Raw genomic sequence first — 22,397 nt, 5'->3', positions numbered from 1 at the left:
TACATGCACCCTGACCAAGACCCTCGTGATACAATTTACGAAGGCCAGTAGTCACCTGACCGACTCTCAACTATTTCCAGGCTTTTTCGCCCCTTCTCGGACACTGAAGTGAGACATGCCACCTTTCCCATAGAAACATGTACTTAATTTCTCCTCTGGCGCGTGCGGCGCCGGCTTGATGATCGAAACGCTATTAGGGCCCCATTATCCATCGTACTAACACGATCATAACTAAACCCAGCCCGCATCTTCATTACAAGCGCGCCATAAACTCTACGATACGGTCATGTGTTTATTCGAAGGTTGCGTGTTAATGAAGACCATCGAAGCGACGTGAAGGTAGATACCGGTAGCCACGTGGTTCGGGAGAGGATAGATGACGAGAGGGGAAAGAAGCGAGAGAAAGGAGAGAAGGGAAGAATGTAGACACGCATGAAGCACATGCTACAGAGGATACTGCATCCATGACTTCGGGACACACACATTTAGCCTTTGGCTGATACATTTGTAAAGTCTCCGGCGTAATTTGGTAACTTTACAGCTGTTAACTGTGCAAGCTTCTTCCAAAGAAGGCCACTGATTATAACAGAACGATTGACACATATAACGTTCGGGGAAATAATCGTGCCCTGAGGTACCCTTGTGCTGGTTTTGTAATCGGACGTAGTGGACGTGTCAGAAAGGGCCATTCAGGACGTCCTGTCGATCAAACCGGTTTGTTTGTCCCAGAGAAAGGAGGAAGGACAAATCCATTGTGCAAACGGGACATCGCTCCGAGCTATGTAAGAGGCAGGACAACGGCTCGAAAACAACAGATTTTAAACAATTTGAAAACGAATCATGAAACATGAAAGTCCAAATGTTTCTTGTTTTTCTTTTCGTTAAATGACCTGCTTTCCTGAGATGCATTGCCCCTTGTCCACTTTCAATTTATGTGTTAGTTTTACAGCGCTCGAGTAAATAGCTGTTATCCATCATGTCTTAGATTCGAGTCATGTTTACCTTGGAGCAAACAGGACAAAATGGAACTTGTGGGCGGCCATGCCTCGTTACAAAAGCCTACCGCAAAACGGCAGAATGAATGACAGATTGAATGGAATGAATGAAAATTAAGCTGACTTCGTTACACTATCCTTGTCAGCAACAGTCCGCCCCTTCCCGCCCCATATGAGCCACAGACCGCCTCCTGTTAGAATCCCGCTCTTCACCTCCACCTTTCCTCCCTCCCTCTCCCCATCCCGCGGCCACCGCCCAGGCACAGTGCTCATTACCGATCTACTAATTATTCACAGACCGGTCTGGAGTTATTCACTCCCCGGGCGGGAGCTTTCAGTGCGCACGTGGCCAACCAACCCACCCGGCCTCGCTCCTCTCTTCACGCTAGACGCCTAACGGCTCAGACCGTTTTATGGTAATTAACTTTAGTGCCGCTGAGAGGCGCCGCTAACTGGACAGTCACGAGAGCCAATGGGCGGGCCAGCTACCGCCCCCGGCGCTGACGGTGACCTTTGACCTGACCCGTGTGACCCGCCACGAGACCGCTGCCGGTGGTCAAACAATGGGGCGCGGGGTGGCCCGTGCCGGACCAAAACCCGTAATTTGGGGAATTGAAGATCTATGGGTAATCAATGGAGGTGGTGGTGTGTGAGCCTTCATGACGATGGAATGCCATTTTGGGGTTGACGTAGAACTAAATCTTATCGGCAAACAGTTAGTCTTCTGCCTTCTGTCAAAATGCAGAAGACTGTCTACCTGACATGTCTACCATATTTATACCAGGAAAAGAGCTTCCATTGGAAACATTCTACATATACCACTCGAGAGAATAACATGGTACAAATGAAGACTCTATTTATGTGCATAGTTTTATGGGAAGGAGAGGACCAGGTGCTAACCTACATAATCCACAAGAGCGACATCTTATGAGGGCGTGTCCATTAGCCTTCCAGTTTTCATCTCTCTACGAACCGGTGGACCACATGCTAAGCGAGGCATCCAAAACAATGTCGAGCGAAGAACAATAGAAACGAGAACAGAAAGCTGGCAGCTGCGGAGAGGGATCCGTCAGATTATAAGGAGGACTTTTGTTCGTCGCCAGACCACTCTGGTCACGCCACACCCCATCATAACGAACCGTGGTAAAACGTTAACGAACTGCTTAAAGACACCGTTCGTACAAGCCAGCATTTGGTAGGATGCTTGACAGGATTGTTCAAAAGCTTGAACGCGAGCGTGAAATGAACAGTTGCAAGCTCCAACATAGAAACAGGATTTATTTTGACTTTATACGAGCTCAAACCGGTTGAGGTTTTTGGGGCGTTACCACACATCCGAGGTCTTTCCGATACCAAGCCAAATCGTCATTGGGACAGATGTTGTCTGTCCTGTTGTGAAGAGGGGACACTGCGGTATTCTACCAGCTGCGAACTATACGGAATGCAGCCCGGGAAACCACGCTATAGAATGTGTGACGGGCAGTATCGTGAAGTTTCCGACTGACTGGATTTGGCACGAACACTTGCCGCTACCGGCTAACTGTAAGCAGGTGTTACCGAACCAGATATAGTTCATGTAACTAAATTTGGAGCTCATTTTCAACATGATATATCCATCCAGTTTTGCTGCTTTATAAGAACAGCAATGATCTGACGGTAAATTGATAAGAATTGAACATGGGAATGCAATACTATGAAAACGCGCAACACAAACTATCCAAAATGTACTTCTTCATTGAACATATGATCATTGTGTCTATACTTTTGACAATCAAAATGTGCCGTTTCAGGGTGGAAAACATACAAATGTTTCCTCAATACCGTGAAGAGTTTGGATCCTTTTGGAAACCGCAATTGTTTGTGATTGGTTGCCGAGCATGGAAAACCATACAGCATGTCGCGTAAATTCCGAAAGCACGGAGCTTCCGAGACTATACATATAGTTAAATATCATCAAAAAAAAAAAAAACGTGGACGATAGAAAACGCCGGTTCGGTAGTGACTGCCGAATTTAACGGGATACAGCCAGCAATGCCTCCATTGATGTTATCTTTCTTATTTTCTCGAGCGGGAGCATGAGAGATAAGAAATTTCATGAGATAAGATGAGAGATATTTTACAAAGACACCAATTAATCTTATTTCTTTTTTCGCTCTCTCTCTCTCTCTCTCTCTCTCTCTCTCTCTCTCTCTCTCTCTCTCTCTCTCTCTCTCTCTCTCTCTCTCTCTCTCTCTCTCTCTCTCTCTCTCTCTCTCTCTCTCTCTCTCTCTCTCTCTCTCTCTCTCTCTCTCTCTCTCTCTCTCTCTCTGCTCTTTCCTTCTCCTTTCATTCTCGTCCCGTATAAATGACTGACAGTTGATGAGTCCACGTCAAGAGGATCTCCCATTTATAAAATGACGTGTTGTAGGCCGTTGCATGACAGTGTTTTCAGAGTTCCCACTTCATAATCATGTGCACGAACTTTGATGCAACGTGAAGGGCAAGGACGCTCATGAACTGAGACAATAGTCGTCATAAAACAACGGATCCCATGCGGGATACGCACGCCAAGCTACCGGGTTCCTGGGACCCGGGAGATGAGCTCTCCTGTATTTAGGGCCTTGAGATCTCCTTTCAACACTGCTGTAAGCAGCTTTTGATGAGTTGCTCAGATGCCGGTAATCATACGTTTCGTGGAATGAACCGGAGCACAAGCACGTTTTGTTGGTGGCCCTTGCGGAGCGAGCTGAACGAATTCATTCTCCTTGAGACCGTGGGCAGCATACATTTTCTTTTGTTCCCAGATGCAAGCGAGCTCCTTTGTTTCCCATCGTACTGTACTCCAACAGAGCAGAGCACATTTGCAAATAAAGCTTCACCACAAGACCGCACGCGACCTGCTCTAGCCAGCGACGGATCCGGTGCACTAAAGACGAAACGGCGCCTAAAGCACGGTTCACATGGGGACAAACGCTCTGCGTGGTGGCACGCTCTGCAAGGGGTGACTTTTTTCTCTGTGACGGTTGGCGGTAAGCACTGCGCGTGTGTCATCACATGGACTCCGGGGAGCCGCAGAATAAGAAACTGACCACAGAGGTGGCGCGGGCGAGTGCGGTCAAAGACTCGGTGTTCTAAGAACTGGACGACCTTGCCCGGGCGCCAATGACGACACTCCGGGTGTTATAAAACAGTGGTGAGGGTGGGCGCTAAACATGAAAAGCTGGACGGTTCAGCGGCTTAGAGTGCAGCAAACTGACGCAAAAACGCGGGTTTTACAAGCAAAATACATGTTGCACGGTACTTCCTGATGTAGGAGTCTTAACTTAGGAGCCTGCACCACCAGAAGGATGAAGCTATTTTTTCTTCTTCCTCTTCAAACATAGCAAACTATATTACTCTACCATGAACTCAAAATTCAGTCATCAAGCGAGAAACCACCACTAAATGATAACCAAATTCATTTCAATTAGCCTCTAGCCGAGAGGCGAAGACGCTCCTTCCCAGCACCATCTGATTAACTGACAGCGAAATCCACGCAGACGCCCGCCTAGCGTCATCTCGCGCATGCCCCCAGACTCCAGAGTTAGCGGCCATATTAATGGTCCGCTGTTCCGCCGCACACGATTAGCGAACGCTAACAGAGCGATTAACCCTATTAGTGGCAGGCTCCTGGCTACCCCATATTAGTGGCAGGGGGGGCTGTTTACGACCCCCCTTGATATCTCGAGATCTATTCGGCCGATTTTCAAAATTCAAACGGCATTCGATTTGGCTCAACGAGATCTACATTTCTTAAAAAAAAAAATTGAAAAATGTCAATAGGGGGGTAGAGGGGGAAAAAGGGGGCAAATTGCAGATACATTTTAGACTGTTTATCACGGCCAGGTTTCTGAACCAATCTTAACGCAACTTTTGCCGATCGATAGAGCATGAACCAGGAATTCACATGGATCCTAAAAATATGCATTTTCAAAAATCATAGGCGGATACAGATCATTGAGATTAGGGGTACACAAAAAGTATAGTAAATAAGGTTTTTGTTGGTACTGTTTCTACAAAAGGGTGGCAATGGTCTTGTTATGTTACAATTTTCTTATGAGAGAACGACTAAAATTGTATTGGTCATGCATAGGCGGTGTCAGGGCACCTATGTTGGGAGGTAAAAAATAACCCCCCTTTTTGGACGCCTGGATCCGCCTATTATAGCAAAAACGTGTCAAAAGAGGATGCACAATAACTTTGTATATGTTTTCACATGATACCTTTCATTCACTGTTCGTAAAACTGGTGCAGCATCGTGATCTTCGCCCAAATGACTCGCTTCACGAATAGGACCCCCAATTCCCAGTGCTCTGGAGCCGCCCCTGGTAAAGTTATGAACTTGAAATTTTCAGGGAATGTGCCCAATTTAGTTTTAGGAAAAGTCAGAAAATTTCAGCATCGTAGCTTCAGCGGTTTCGGAGATATTCCCGAAAACCTGAGGGGTGGATAAAAACAACCCCCCCTGCCACTAATAGGGTTAATAATGTCGGAAATGGGACGTCTTCTCCGCGTTTGCTGATTCTGATTTAACGCGAGAGAGTGAAACATCGTCAGATGGGCCTTTTGCATTCTCGTTTAGGCTTGATTTTGGTTGGAAAATGTACGCAAACGAATTTCTATTTCTTGACGAAGTTTGAGCATGGAAGAAGGATAGGTGCAGCTTTCAATATAAAAGAAGGGAAATTAAGGCAAAGATAACAAATATAGAATTAGATAATGACATTACATTCCGTGGCATAAAGCATACCTATGTTATGAGATAAAAGATCATTACAGTTTACCTAAAGTATTGAGGATAAGGTCAAATGACTCATACAGTATTAACTATGATTTTCCTCATAACGCTGAACTTAATCAAATATTTTTCATTTCACCTGTATTTTATTTAACCCGGGAAAGTGCCTTTATTTCACAAGGGACTATTTAAACTATCTTACTCGGTGCGTAGACTTTCTAGGTAAATGGATTTCTAAAAAAATGGATCAACTTTTTGCCGCTAATGACAAATTAAGACAGAAAGAAGTTTTTCAATTGCAGCATTCTTGTAATGTGTTTTGCCGTTTTAAGTTGAAATAAATTAAATCTTTAGTAGAAAAATATCAGGTTTGGGTATGAGTAATAACAGTTAATGCTGAGAATTGTGGAACATCAATGCTTTTTTATTTATGAAGCCATTAAATCAGAACAAAAACAATTTAAGAAACTGATTAATCAGTCTTCTGAGAATCTTAGGTACAGGGACCCGCAGTTGCTTCTGTACACACTAGTATTTCAGCGTATTCTTTGCCTGTGACACCGTTGGAAGCGAATTGGGAAATGATTGTGTGCTTATTAAAACCACCATCTGAAGGGCTTTAAACTGATGTGCTGCTCTCCTAATTCAGTGAACTTTTTATGGCTATATCAGCAAAACATTGTTTTCAGCGCTTTTTCTTGCCCCATTCCTTCTGAAACCTGGAACCGCTTATTCCATTTACTCCTGCCATCTGACGATGGTCGTGCTGACTACTAGTTCCGGCGCTAGTTACTGCTCCAGTTTTGCACCCGGCACAAACTCAGGCGGCACCGGGCCGTGGCTCGACCAGGGGAGGGTCGGACCGAGCCGACTGCCTGGGGCGCGGTTAGATCGGACGCCCTGCTGGGGAAGGGGACGGGAGTGAGGGGGAGGGGAGGAGGTGGTCACGTGGTCCGTCCAAGCTCGCAGACGGCCTGTCCTGCGCCCAGCCATGTTCCGTGATCCAAAATGGCACGAGAGCTGTGGAATGCCTGGAGGAGACGCTTCGAAAGCGAACTTCAGCAGCACTAATTTACCATATTCTGTGGAGATAAATGAATATTATCTTAATGCAGAAAAAATTGTATGCCTAAGCTGTATAATCTGTATCTTTTTAAAAGTTGTAAATAGAATTATTTTTAGGGACTTACAGGTTTCGTATACACAGTGAATTGTGTTACATTAAGCCGTTTCGCTGTTATGGTTACTAACTGAAGAGTTATCCTTTTTTCTCACAGGGAATGACAATACAATAACAATTACGAATAAAACCAGACGTTTTGCACAAAAAAGTGCCTCCGTCAGTTGCAAGAAATAAGTAATTAGGCATACATATTTTCTTTCGATAAAATCGATGAAGTAGTTATCTTTATTTTTTAAGATATATTTTCAGCAGTTTTTTTAAGCACATCATGGAAGCTTATAAACATTTGTGTATTTTATCGGCAACCCGGCTGGCCAGACCGAGACGGTGCCGCATATAGTTCTCATCGATGTTAAACCTATACACTTATTTTTTCTCCACTGACGAAGGCACGTTGTTGTCCGAAACGTTTGCTTCTATTCGCATTATTGTTTTTATATTGTCATTGTCCGTCAGAAAAACATACTCATATGGACTGGTCTCAGTTCATGTAGAAACTAGAAATTGTTGCATATTCATCAACACAGATAAAATGAATATTAGCCCTCACCACACATATAAGTCGAGGTAAGTAGACCGCACCCCCTGTTTTTCACCAATAAATCGCGGCAAAGCGAAGGATTGCGACGATTCTTTGGTGCCCTGCAGTTAATCAATTTTACAACTTCCCGGAAAATTAAATAGCCCTTATCATTTTTGCATCTTGTCTGAGAATTTTAAATCCATGAACCAAATTGCCTTTAACCTGGCTGTGATCATTTTTCTGAACATCATGTCAGGCCAGAATAGCAACTGAAAGTCAGCACACATCTTCTGTGTGTTTCCATAGTCGTTTCGTGATTAGCAACGTGACAACATGTGAAATATGCTAGGTATCTAATGTTTGTCTCATTGATTGTTGTGGGTGCCAAGGTCACGTGAAACTCAGGTTAAGGTCATTTACTTGAAATAATCTCGGCTAACTTCCTTAAATTTACACCTTTTTACTGTGTTTTTTAGGAAGTGTTGGTTTGAAATTTAGCACTCATTTTAGCATTTGAAAACTAGGCATACTTAGGTATCAGTTATAATGCCTATGCAATATGTTGCAAGGCTGTAAGTGCTTGTTAACATTCTATGGATAGCCGGCAGAACGCCTAATGGGTGATCTGGCGTGACCCGTCCTACCCCAAATGCTTTGATACATCATCTTTGATCAAAGCAAGTGCAAATTCGGAGTCAGAAGCAAGCCAAGCCCCAGCAAAGTTCACTTGTATAAATTCTAGCAGGACCCAATTTTCCGTGCTTTTGGGTTATTAACCTGATCTGGGAGGCCAACCAGTGACCTAGGATCTCAGCATTGAACAGAACATAAAAATAATTGGCTTTCTCTCGTCAGCGATGACCAGGACCTTCAAATCATCGGATTTCTCTCGTCACGAGCAGCTCGCTCTTTTTGTATTTTTTAGCGAAGCTCTGGCTATTTCTATCAAGGGCCGAATGGCTGAGGGTTTCTACGCCCCTCTGCTACATGTAAGACGCTGAAAAGAAATGCCTAAGTGGGATAAATATCGATTGGTTTTTAAGTGCCGAAGCCCGAAGTACTTTAATTTACTTCGATAGCAGTTTTTAAGACCAACGAGCTCGAATACTATAACTTCTTGAACAATGTAAGCACCACATAAAATGAATCGTAAGACTAAGCGGCTCAAGATTAAGAAGCTATGAGACACTTGATAAAAAACGGCATAGATTAGAAACTGCAACTAACTTGCACTGGTTTTTAAACCTTTTCGTTGCAGACTGGTAGATTAAATTTTAGGATTGATTTCAGCTGATGCTCAAATGGAGCTATTCATTCGTTCATTCGTGCGACCATCCAATTCCATTCATAAAAGAAGCCAGTGACAAAATTGTTCATTTTAGATAAGTGTGAAATAGAAACTCAATAAAAGTTTAATGATACGGCAAATTTAACAGCTTTTATAATGAACAGACAAAAAACTTTAACAAATCAAAGTTGAGAGCCCCAAATAGGGGAGAGTGAGGTAAGATGAGCCAAGGGGCAAGTTTAGCCACCCCATGTTCCTCAGCTCCTATGGCGCTAATTGACTTGAGCTTCCATGTGCCGTTCGCTTACGATGCTGCAGTCTTTCACGTGAGACGGCAACGTTCTCACGCTCAGCACCCGGTAACATGTGGTATCGCCCCTGATAACTAAGACATATTTTGCCTTTAAAATGAGATGTTTGCTATCTGCGGTGCATGGTTATTTTCCTTAGCGGGTGTCATTAATCGAAAATGGCCACGGGTGGGGCAAGATGAGCCATTTTCACCTGGGGGAAGATGAGCCGGATAAGCCATTGTTGTCTCCGCTGTCGAAAACCAAACTGAGCTACGCTTGTTTCTGCTGAATAAAAATGGTAGGAAATTGTTTTTCTTTGTTGATTACACAAGTTGTAATTGTGATTTTCAGATTATCTGAAGGAAAAAATGATTTCTTCCGTAATAGAAAACTTGACGAGCTATTGAAAGGCTTAAAACATTCACTTTTTGATGGAGGAAAAAAAACTTTGCCATAAGTATCTATCGGCCATGGAGTAAATAAAAGAGCCCACTCTTCGCCGCGCCCGGGAAAAGAAAAGGTTCGCTTTTTCTATCCATGCTCAACTTTCCCCACGACGTGTCTCAACTTACCCCGCCCATGGGGTAAGATGAGCAACGTGCAAGATGATTTTTGACGTAGCCTTTTCAGTACAAAAATAAACGGTATGAAACATTTCTGGCCACCATTACATGCGCAAATCACCACTCTGTCCGTCCAACCCGTAAACGCAGAAAAATGATCAGTCAGTTAGCCTGTAGCTTACGAAAAGCAAAAAGCGGCTCAACTTACCTCAGTTTCCACTACGTAACACAATTGAGGGCATTTTTTAGGCCATCACAGTATTTGTCAACAATTGTTGTTTGGGGGACTGGGGAGGGTGGTTACTGGCTCATAATCTGTCCCCCCCCCCCCCAAAAAAAAAGAAAGAAAGAAAACGAAACCAATCATCCGCGAAAAGAACTATTGAGCTCGAACCAAGGTGACGAATCGATTTATAGGTATGCAGGATGACTAACGATGCCACTTTTTGACTTCTTGTGTCAAATAAATTCCATCATCTGGATAGCACGTCTTAACATTCTATTTGACATTTTGCAACAAACGTATACTATTTGGCGCGACTAGCCTCATAAATGTTCTGAAACTAAAACCGTTTCTTCGCAATTAACTTGAACCACGTCATCCCAGCTTATGCACGACAAAAATAAAATAATGCTTCAGTATCACTGGCCTGAATTCCAATGCTTAAAGTTTACTCAAAACCGGTGTGGCTGAGGCACTCTTCGCTACATCTCGTGACGGCCACCATTGTGCTGCATTGTTCGGTAAGCTATAAGTTAATAAGGAAAGGATTGGTGAGTGGGTTGAAAACAGCCCTCACCCTCCACCCCCCCCCCCTCCGTCTTCTGGAAACATAAGTAACCGAAAGATCTGGCGATGGTTTATCCACCTCCTCTGCCGCCGCGCTGCGAGGCCTCGATTCGTTCGGTATGTGGCTTCCTGAGCGGTCCTCCCCGGAGGCAAGGTGAAAGGTCATGGCCTGTATCAGAAATTTATACGTTGCTGAATATGTTTTATAGTTCTTCCAAGGCCTTGGACACCGTTTTATTATATCGGATAAACATTGCACTTTCTTGTCAATCAATACATCTAAAGAAAACTTGATCATAATCTTATACTGCGGCAATTGTAGTTCTGCTTACGGTTGCCTCTTTATGATACGGGCCACCACCACCTCCACTACGCTGGAGGTCTGGCGTTCTACCCCTCCCCGCTACGGACCGGCCCTCGGGCTAGGAGTGTTAGTACTGAGCGCAAACCTGTAGTAGTCACGTGACTTTCATTCACGTAGCGTGAACGGAAGCTATAGGCGATACCAAGGACGGGCTCTGGGGAGGCAACCGGCGCGGAAAAATAGCACGATTGTAGTTTTGGAAGAATATTTGTTGCGGTAAGAGGAATTATACAAAACATACGTCCTAGGAGCAAACATGTGTTATTCCTCCATACTTTGCACTACATTTCCTTTCTCCAATGGCCAGCACTTAGCAAATAATAGCGCAATTCTAAATTGGTAATATATGTGTACAGTAGCAACTGCGGGTCCCTGTACCTATTCAAGAACCAACAGCAGGTATATGTATCAGATGTTTTTATTTTTGTAATAATATTTGCATGTCATGCCTATAAATACAACTGCGAAAGTTATAAATGTTATCACCTAAATTAAATACAATTTTCTGTAATCTTTAAATGCAATAAAATAAGGAAAAACTTTTTGATTTATGAGCTTGTAACCTCTACTTCAATCCCTTCTCGAGTCATTCATGCCTTACCTGGTGTTCATGTTAGCTCCGTTGAGTTCCTTCTTGTTGATCTTCTATCACCGACAGTCTCCGTTGAGCCCAAGCAGCCACTTCACTGAATCACCTTAGTCACCTTCCGATCTATCCGCTCAAAGTCCACCTCTCCGCTCCGACCGACCCACTCCGCGCGTGCGCTCGCCGCAGACTGACCCGACCGGCGGCAGCAACTTTTATTTGAGCGCCCTCCGCACCGGTCACCCTGCCGCCGCTTGCCTCCCTTCCCAAATCGACCGCGCGCAGGGTTGTGACATGAACTTTCGCCGCCGCCGCTGTGCTGCACTGTTCGGGGCTCCCCCTTCCCGCCAAACGCAGCAGAAGACAGCAGAAGACGCGGATTGGTCGGTCACCGCGCATGCGCGCTATGAGCTCCACGGCTGGTTTCGACGGGGTTGGAGCTCGAAGCGACTCAGTCGAGTTCCAGATCTGATAGTCACCGTGCAGATCTGGATGGGTGGGATCGGTAGACGGAAGCGGGAATTGGGCTTGGAGCTTGTTCTTCCAGTTTTGTCGATTGAACTTTTCAGCGATCTAATGGATACTTTATTCAGTATTCCGATTTAATCCGTGTTCCCTAAGTCATTAGCTGACGAAGAATTTCACTATCCTTCTTTACACTTGTCAAAATGTCAGACTGTGGCGCTCAGAGAAATGAACCGAACATTGACTTAATGATAAGAGCATCTCAGATGCCGTTATTTCTCTCCAAATTCAGCTGCTTATATCAGGTAGACAGCCTTCAGAAATGACAGATGTGGGAACATCTTGCAATCACTGGAAGCACCACATTTGAATAATTGGGACCAGTTGCAGGACGGAAGCTATCAGCTGCAGAGTATCTGGGAAACTAGTTCAAATGAAAGTGTCTTGCAACTCGCTGACAATGACAAGGGCACACAGTCACATGTGAAAACGAAATTTTGCTCTTGCTGTCGCCGGAAGTTGAATCAAATAGTCGAAGCTTTACCATTCGAAAAAAGTTTACAAGAAGTAGTGACCGATAAGGTATCGGAGAGGCATAAGTAACGGTCGCAGAAATGGTTGCAATGTTAGGAGATCTGGGGATCGTCGTACTAGGCTCGTCTCTGAACACTGCCAGTAATGCTTGAAGCTTCCAATCGTTGCTGCACAAAGGGCACCACACTTAGCTTCTTTTCCGCCTCTGACTTGTCTCCGGTATGCACTGATTCAACACCTAACCAATCTAACACTGAAGACTGACACAATCGTCTCCCAGACTCTCAGCACCAACACTGACTATCCGTGCCGAGACGCGGCGCGGCGCGTTCGTCTGCGGTGCGCCAGAATCGTCTCCACAGTCAGCTGGGTTCCGAGGCTCGTCATTCAGTTGTGTGGTGGGACGGCACGCTAGGCCTGAGCCGCCTGCGAACACTGTGATTATGAACCAGAACGGATAGCGGTGGGTGGTGGCTGGTGGTTGTGGTGGTTGTGGCGGTGGCGGTTGTTGATTGTGTAGTGGTAGTGGTGGTGCAATGGTGCAGGAGGTTACTATAATAGTTAGGTCACTGGGATCTTCAGATGACATTATTTCGTCGTATTCTATGAATTTGTATCTCAATTCTCATCCTGATGATTCTTTGATGGTGATAAGCCGTGACTATAAGGCATATGAGCTACTCCAGATGCATGAACAAGTCAATGAGACTTAAAAATTATTTTGTTTCCTATAGCATCGACAACGAATCCGATTGCAATGCACATTTGCTGTCTTTTTATATGTATAGGGTAATTGTTAAAACCGTGCAAACAAAGCTCAGCTGACATTTTAAGCATTGCATTCGTCCTGATCATTGTCTTCGTTTACTGGTTTATTCTTAATTAATGGACACCTTAATGGGTCATGGTCATGCCAGCAAAGCAAGCAACAGTGCACAAGATGTTTCGCAATGATACACACTTTGTGAAATAAACCCCTCAGCGAGACTCAGTGTTAATTAAATGCAGTCAAAGTTGTGTAAATCCGACATTTGTATTTATGAAGCTGGCACCAATTTCAGCAGGATTAACAGCAAATGAAGCCCAACAGGGTTGCGGCACAGAGTCAATGGTTGTCTCATCAACACGAAACAGCGCAATGTGATCATTCCGTCCTTGAGTGTACCTACGTGCCTATGTTGACTGGTGAAGTGTTGCTCAATGCAATTAGCAGCTCACATTGAGCTAACGTCATGAAGCTGAATAAATTTTGGGGTGGCAATGTCCCATTGTGGTGTCATGAGACGGGTTTTGTCTCAAGTGTCAAAGTTTATAGAACCTACATACCGAATGGTGGGTAGGTGAACATCAATTGTGCTATGAATAATCATCAATTAATCTGGCTCCTAAACGCTTTATCATCGATCCAATTGAATATCTCGTCCGATTTTCCACAATCGGTTTTACGTGACCGGAGATTATCTGCCTGTTACATCACACTTAAAGACAACAATTAGTACCTCGAAGTCCACTGTACCTACAACAATGGAACACACGTAATACTGAGCAGGTCGTTTAAACAGGACACGGAACGAGTTTTTCATTGGTTTCACCGGTAGGCTATTTCCGCATCCGAGTCTCAATGGACCACCTTTCGGGCTTGTGACGTTCCTCTTCCTTTCAATAATTGGTCGGGATCAAACGATTCACTTTCACTGTGGCAGAGTCCACTGCTACCGTGTTCTCTCTTTTGATAGAAGCCATCATTACAGCCACTGCTACTAGCCAGGCTTCATCCCAGTCCCTCAAACTGTCCGTCTCTGAATCGAGCGTATCAATCGTGACGTAGCATTACAACGCCACGCTAGCTATGCGTAAATAATTCCGAGCAATTACTCGATCGACCCGTGTAATTTGAGTCAGGCGGACACTCGCGATGGCGCAACAGGACTTCTAAACAGCCCGCTAATAGAAGTAGACCTGGTAGCTAAACGACAGCGACTCGACATCGACTGTGACGGTCCCGATTCCGAGTGACCGTTTTCCGCCTTTTTCCGCGTGTTGAGATCCAAGGGCGTGTCACCGTGAGAAACCAGCTGCACGTACGCTACTGGAGACCGGTGCACCGGAAACTTTTCACCGAATTGGATGTGGCGTTCGTTATTGAGAAAACTCAATCAGCCGCGTTGCAGAGAGTTACCGAGAGTGGTGCGCCAAGCTGATCGTGCCGGGTTGTCGCTGCTTCCGGGCTGGACGACGGTAACCAAAGAAAGGGAAGACAGGTTTAGAGCAGAATTGGAATGGAGAGTAATTGATCGTTTGGTACTGTGCAGGAGTGCGGAATACAGAAGAAGGAATGTGTGGTTCGAATGTGTGACAGAGGAAGGGGTGACTTATTCGATTATAAACGGGAGGACGGTTTGTTCGTGTATGAACGAAAGAAGAGGCGGTTTATTTGAACGAGGGTGGGGACGCACCACTACAACACAGCAATTAGGTGCTGCGCTATGCTCGAATGTGAACGAAATCAGGGTTGAGTCATTAAAATATGTTCGGTCGTAGGGATAAGCGAGCTAGAGACATACGGATTAAAGTGCGAAGATATGGCATGCAGAACGAGTAAGCAGACGAGCACCTGGAACTCAAAAATATGAAGACATAAGACGTGCATCAAATAATTTTATCAAGACAAATCTGCAAAGAAATGGGTGTCACGAAGCATGCATGCTTTATTGCCATGCCTGTTTTGGTCGGGAGCAAGCGATTGCAACAAAAAAAAAAAATCATTTTTGATGTGTAACTGAAAGTTCTAATCAAAATTGTTGATGAGTCCGAAGGCCTCAACGCAAGTCCCACGAAGACACGCTCCATATGCTTCAGGTATATAAAAATCATCGACGATAGCCACAGAGTATGATAGCGAAAGTGAAACTGATTTTCTATCGCTTTTAATGTAACTCCTTCAGGCTATCAACGCGTTCCAATCAGTGACAAACAATAGTAAATTCATCACGAATTACTTTGATCATCCATTGTGCACAGTACTCCCCACCAGAGTGATAACTTCCGAATACCACCACTGTGGCTGACTCAAACAGTGAAAGTTGTCGCTATCGTCTGATGCCCCCAAGCTCGTTGGAAGACAGCACAGAAGGGGTAGGCTGCTCCGTGACAACGCGACTCACACGTGAAGGAAGCCGGTGGGGGAAGTGAAGGGAGCTCACCCATTCAGAGTGATGGATGCGGGACGATTGTGACGGTTGTGGCGCAGTGCGCGGGTCGTTAGGAGCACGGCGGAGCTGGTGGTAACTGGTGTGACCAACAATTAAAACTGGATAGTAGGCCGTGAGTCTTATACGTTGAAGTCTTTAGTCCTGAGGTTCTTTAACCATCCTGAAGTTGCAGATAGTTCGTATTAATACGTTATATTTAGGTATAACAGTTTACGGACACAGGACACTTATTATTACTTATCTTATTACTTATTGATGATCATTTGTCTGTAAGATGGCAGGCAAGTGATTTTTTTACCACTTGACAGTTACGTCACCTGGAAGTAAATTTTATTGATAAAAAACTACGAGTCTCTTTCACAGAATGGTGTAAAGCCAGTGATGCGCAGTCCAACACTCGCCATTACATGTTCGTTCTGAGGCCATTTTATTTTCCTGTCGAATGTTTATGTTTGGTCCATGACTTGCACAGGAGATAGGTATTACAGAAAAAGCTGCACTGTCACCCATCAGAGAACGATCATCAATGCCGTCATCGCGGAGTCAGTGTAACCTTTCCCAACCCATACACCCTATAGGGATAATCAACGAACGAATTCACACGATTACCAAACTTTCCATTTTTCTACACGAGCTGTAACATGTCTAGCTGTTCACCAAATGACGATCGATGCCCGCGAAAGTGAACACGATTTGATAGTAGCCGCTTTACGGAAGCCAACTCAGCAGAGATCGGACAAAATGTCGTGCTTCGCAACTGCAGTGGGGACAATGCAAGTTCCGTAGGATCTTGCCGTGCAATGACAAGAGCAATATCTCAATCTGACTCGGCGGGTAAAAGCAGTGATTGTCACGTGCCATGGTGTGTCACGCACTGCGGTAATAAATTAATCACGAACATGAAATCACGACGATCGGGGCTACACCGGACGTGAGCAAGATCTTGCCCGTCAGCTCCTTGAGGAAGTGGCTCATGTGTAGGTTCTTATTTTTAGTCCAGAATCCTGATATGCTCTCTGGTGGGCGTTAAAATGCGCCGAGGACTGGCGCCCTAAAGTGTTGCTGTCTGCTGCGAAATAGCATAACGAATAAATTATTGCTCATCTAGAAAGAATAGGTTATCCCATGATTACATGTTTTCTCGTTAAATCTTGGTATCTGTCAAGTGTCAACTATATGCTAGCAAAATTTAACTGTATGTAGCAAAAAGTTGGGGCGAAAGATGAATGAAAAACTATAATTATCTGTATGACACAGTTTCAGCAAGCGTTTGACAATGCTCTTTGTTTTGTGTTTTGTTTACCGTTTCCATATAAATTTAGAGCAAAGTGAAGTGTAATTAGGGAGACAAAAGGTTCGTTAATTATTGTAAAAAGTCATGACACTACGCTGCGTGAAAAGCGCAGGGTGTCAAGAAGTTCCTAGGCAGAATGCGGAAAACGAGGCCATCAGAACACTGTTTTTAAACTCTTCAGCTATGTGAATTTGTGAAATTTGAGGAAATGACGCAAAACATACCTTCTTATAGTTGGGAACAAATTAACAATTCTTTACCATCAACGGGTCTTCAGGTGGCCTTGCCATATGCCACCAGGGCATAGTAGCCCATTTGGACGGTGGAAATACGATGGACGGATATGCGTTTGCAGGGGCGAAGCGCGGCAGAGATGCAGCAATAGGCAGACGCCAAGACAGCATTGCATGCATGCACACTAGAAATCATCAGAGGTCAAAGAGTGGCAGACAGTCGCGTGATGTATTGTTCATGTCACGTGGCACGTGCCACTGACCACGAACGCACGAGCGTGGCCAGTGCGCACGCATTGTGTAATACGTGTCGGCCTGTTACGGGTTATGTTCGGCTACGCTCCGTTTGCACTTTTACTTTTTGTGAGTGGCAGTCTGCAGTGTTGGTTCCCGTTCACGGTGTGATTTGTGTTTCGGCTGGGTGCTCAACTGATTGTGACAGATTGTGCCCACGTGATGCCATGAAACATGCCCGGAAATGCCGAGATAGTACCGCGAGGCTGGCTAATTCGTGGCGCTGTTACATCACAGTCACGACGGTGCTGCTATTACTGAAATCAGCATCACGCAAATAAAAGTTTATTTGTTTATTTTGCTAACTTGCTCTAGACGCATCAGCAAAAACATCTCACGACTAAAAGGAAAAATAACGCAACTGAATAGCGCTCGATATTTTTTGAAACCAACTAGTAAAAATATAACCTTGGGTACCTTGAGATACCAACTAGCCAATAAGAAGACGTAAAACATATAACAAGGAAATACAATCACCTCCATCACGATTCAATGGACGCGGATGCTTCCAAAACATCAAGAATACTGAGCATATGACCAACTTCAGTAGGCAAGACCGTTCTGAGTTACCGGTTGAAGTTCCGCATACAGGAATTCCCGGTTGTCACCACCTTCCATTCAGTCCCATTTCTCGACAATGGTTGAGGAAGCATTGAGCGTGGTTCACGTAACTGATACTTTTAGGATCATTAATGGAATCTTGGACGCCTCAGTGAGTCATGGGGTTATTTGAACTAATTTTCGTTACTGGTAGGGAGCGATTGACGAGAACCGGTACGGAACGAAAAAATGTTGTAACGGACCACACACACGTGAACACACATGCGCCCGATGATATGATAGGCGCATTTGTCAGTAGAAGTCTCCATGGGTTGCTGCTGATGACATGAACGGCTGTCACCACGACTAAGGTATGAACAATATCTGAGGGATAGGTACTGGAACGCTTGGGTGACCGATGACTGTCGACTGTGTTGTAGTCGATCAGAAGATAGTGGCGGAATAACTAACTACAAGCAGAAATCAGTGTCATTTTCGTTTTTTCTTACGAACTCAAAAGGAAAAGGATTACTGGGGAAAGAACTACCAGAATTTGACTCTGCGGCCTTGGCATGCACCGAAAGATTGCATGAGGCTCACACTCATTGCGTGCAGCGTCTCTCAAAATTAACTTCTTATAAATTCCACCATTCAGCCCGTAGTCCTCGATTCAATTATCGCTTCCCCTAACCAAGTACTTGTTGGATGGTCCTTAAAGTACCCCTTCAAAACACCCTACGAACCGTGCACTTAACTACCCTCTCTTCCCCTTCATAAAAATGACCCTGGGCTGAACGATTATTTCTGCACCCATGGAAAGTTCTTTCGCGGAACACTTTCCATCAGCTAGGGCGACTGGCCGGCGCTAGACCGGCAATTACTATCATTGGGGACCTTAGAACTCACCCTGCTTTCCAGGTATCCAAGGGGTGACGACGCGTATCCAAGGGTCGAGCAAGACCTTTTATTCTATCCACCTAACTAGGTATAGTGTTGAATTAGAAAAGGCCCTTCAAATGCCGATGGCGGTTCACAGCTATCAATGTCTTTCTAATCTTGAACACTGTCAAAATCGTTAAAGAATCATACTTCTAAGCAGCACTACTCTGCATTTGTAGTTATGACAACAGCCATAACAGTGAGAAAAAAAAAAAACTACGTCGCTGCTTTCGTGAAATTATCTTTTCTGCTCCTTCAAACCTATGACTTTGATCCATCCACCGCTGCACACCACTGCACCATGCACCCTTCCTCGCCCTCCCTGAACTCTGCACACCTCCCCTCCCGTCCATCACAAGATCTGCTATGCCCGAGGCAATGGCACATCACAAGACCGTTCGCCTGCCTCGCCCCGGGGCATGGCAAGGTCGTCTGAAGGCCCTTGGTGCGCTGGCCAGCTGACCCCGGAGGCCGAATTCCAGAGAAGGACGTTGCAAAGGCCGTGGACGCCGACTAATTGCAGCCTGCTGCAGCGCATGATGGACCTTTGGTGATGCACTGCAACGTGGTGAGTCAGGGGAGGGTGGGAGGTAATGACCCGGATGGAGGGGTTCGAACTAAAGAGCAATGGCCGCGCTGTGGAGTCTGCTCGGCGTGCGCAGTCGGCAAGGCGCTCGCCATGGGTAGGTATGGTTTTAGAATGCAAGTTGATCAACGATCATGTTCCTGCATCGAGTGCACGGCGCAAACAATAGCCATTTAGTAGAAGAAGAAAGACATCGTCTTGGGTCATCTCGGCTTTGACGATGCCCTAATAAGACATCGCTGCAACGAAAGGCGGGTAGGCTGAACAGGTCGCATGCATGCATTGTTTTTCGGATTATATTTTCGTCACCAGAAACATATTTTCAATTCGACTTGTAATGCTCTTCCATCAGCCTCGTCCAAGACTTGACTGATGAGACCTCCCGACAGCCTTCACGGTTTACAACCAGCATACACCTGACAAACATGAGACAGACGCCCGTCAAAGCCCGAACAAACACCAGACTTTACTGGTGTAGATTGTATCACCGTGCACAGCAGCTTTCCACAGCCGAGGCACGGCCCGCTGAACGGCCGCTTCTTGAAACATAAGTGCGTCATTCGTCCTCCGGTGATCTCATCACGAGCGGGTATGTTGGTGAGGATCCACACAAAGAGAGAAAAGAGTTTAAAGACGGAGACCACCGGAAAGAGATACGAAGAAAGGATGAAGACCACCAAACGAAAGGTAACAGCCACGGGATGATGGGACCATTCGCCATGACTTATAGCAGGAGAGTTGCGAGCTATGCATGCCGTGAGCACCTGAGAGGGTTATGTGAAGGAGAGTTTATGTGGTAAACAAAGAGTTATGAAGTTATCTCTTAGTTTAACCCTATTAGTGGCAGGGGGGGTTGTTTTCATCCACCCCTCAGGTTTTTCGGGAATATCTCCGAAACCGCTGAAGCTACGATGCTGAAATTTTCTGACTTTTCCTAAAACTAAATTGGGCACATTCCCTGAAAATTTCAAGTTCATAACTTTACCAGGGGCGGCTCCAGAGCACTGGGAATTGGGGGGTCCTATTCGTGAAGCGAGTCATTTGGGCGAAGATCACGATGCTGATGTATTATAACTGTATGCACCAGTTTTACGAACAGTGAATGAAAGGTATCATGTGATAACATATATTAAGTTATTGTGCATCCTCTTTTGACACGTTTTTGCTATAATAGGCGGATCCAGGCGTCCAAAAAGGGGGGTTATGTTTTACCTCCCAACATAGGTGCCCTGACACCGCCTATGCATGACCAATACAATTGTAGTCGTTCTCTCATAAGAAAATTGTAACATAACAAGACCATTACCACCCTTTTTAGAAACAGTACCAACAAAAACCTTATTTACTATACTTTTTGTGTACCCCCAATCTCAATGATCTGTATCCGCCTATGATTTTTGAAAATGCATATTTTTAGGATCCATGTGAATTCCTGGTTCATTCTCTATCGATCGGCAAAAGTTGCGTTAAGATTGGTTCAGAAACCTGGCCGTGATAAACAGTCTAAAATGTATCTGCAATTTGCCCATTTGTACCCCCCTCTACCTCGTATTGACATTTTCTAATTTTTATTTTCTAGAAATGTAGATCACGTTGAACGAAATCGAATGCCGTTTGAATTTTGAAAATCGGCCAGTTAGATCTCGAGATATCAGGGGGGGGGGTCGTAAACAGCCCCCTGCCACTAATAGGGGTAGCCAGGAGCCTGCCACTAATAGGGTTAAAGAGCTAGAATGTTTCAATTGGCTGTTTCAGTTTCGCATCCAGTCGAACGCAATGGTAGCCAGTCTCCAAGGCTAATCCTGACGGGTGACACATTACTGGTTCTTGTGCTAGAATGAATCCGATAATTGTTCTGATATCTCCAGAGAAACTACCAGACCTGTCAGTTGATAACAAATGTATCAATTAACAATGCACAATGGCGGAAATGGGCGAGCAATCCTTCAGCAATCGGCGGCATCTATGTCAACCAACAATAGTGATGGCGCAAAAGTTAAATCTGTTCACCGATCTGCTCGTCACTAAACGTAACAAACGCACCTTTGTTACACCTTGATGAATGCTATGTGCGGCTTACATAAAACTGATTCTCGATTCGCGACAGGAAGCGAAACCGCTTGAACTTCCTGCGAAGAAAGCATTTCCGTTTCTTGCTACGATGTGCTGATACGGAATCCTTTATCGTCCTATTGAAGTGAAAGACCCTCTGTCCCCATCTAAGGTTTTTGCTAATCAGTGGTGTTGCGCTACCTACGCTCATTTCATCTGGATGCTCGATCAAGAGCTTGCGATCTCGTAAAGAGGATATTTATTAACTAACCCATTTGTTAGCCTATTTGTTTCGCAAATTGGCTCTCAAACGGCGATAATATCCTTTCCCAAATAATTTGGATCACGTTTGACATGTCCGTCCTCTACCCATTCCCAGTCCATTCAGCTCGGAACCCAGATCGCAAAACATCCCGGCTAGCCACCGGCCAGCTTCGCTTGGCTCACGAAGCTTCTCAGCAGTATAGATCACGAAACAACACTTCGATGTCGCTCACGAAGTTCGAATCTCGTCACCCACCGGCCACTTACAGCTCCTTTGACCGTTGGTCATGCGCGGAAGAGTCGAGACTGCACCCCGCGGGCTTTGCTCCATTTTAAATCAGGCTCTACTGGAGGTTAAACCGTTACGGGAGGAGAAAGAGAGAGAGAGAGAGAGAGAGAGAGAGAGAGAGAGAGAGAGAGAGAGAGAGAGAGAGAGAGAGAGAGAGAGAGAGAGAGAGAGAGAGAGAGGGAGATATTCATGCTGTTCGATCCCGTGATAGCTCCGTGATCATTTTGAGAAACTGTGATCATTAAATATGAGTCTACTGTTTTGTCGGTCTAGTAAGACTGTGAATTGTGATCGTTTGTCAGTCTGGGACTGACCGTTACCCGTCATTGTTTGGTGCAAGATTTTTAATGTCCA

Source organism: Amphibalanus amphitrite, unplaced genomic scaffold (assembly GCF_019059575.1).
Source record: "Amphibalanus amphitrite isolate SeventyFive unplaced genomic scaffold, NRLGWU_Aamphi_draft 001692F_arrow, whole genome shotgun sequence".
NCBI classification, from domain to species: Eukaryota; Metazoa; Arthropoda; class Thecostraca; order Balanomorpha; family Balanidae; genus Amphibalanus; species Amphibalanus amphitrite.
This window is presented reverse-complemented; position numbering follows the sequence as displayed.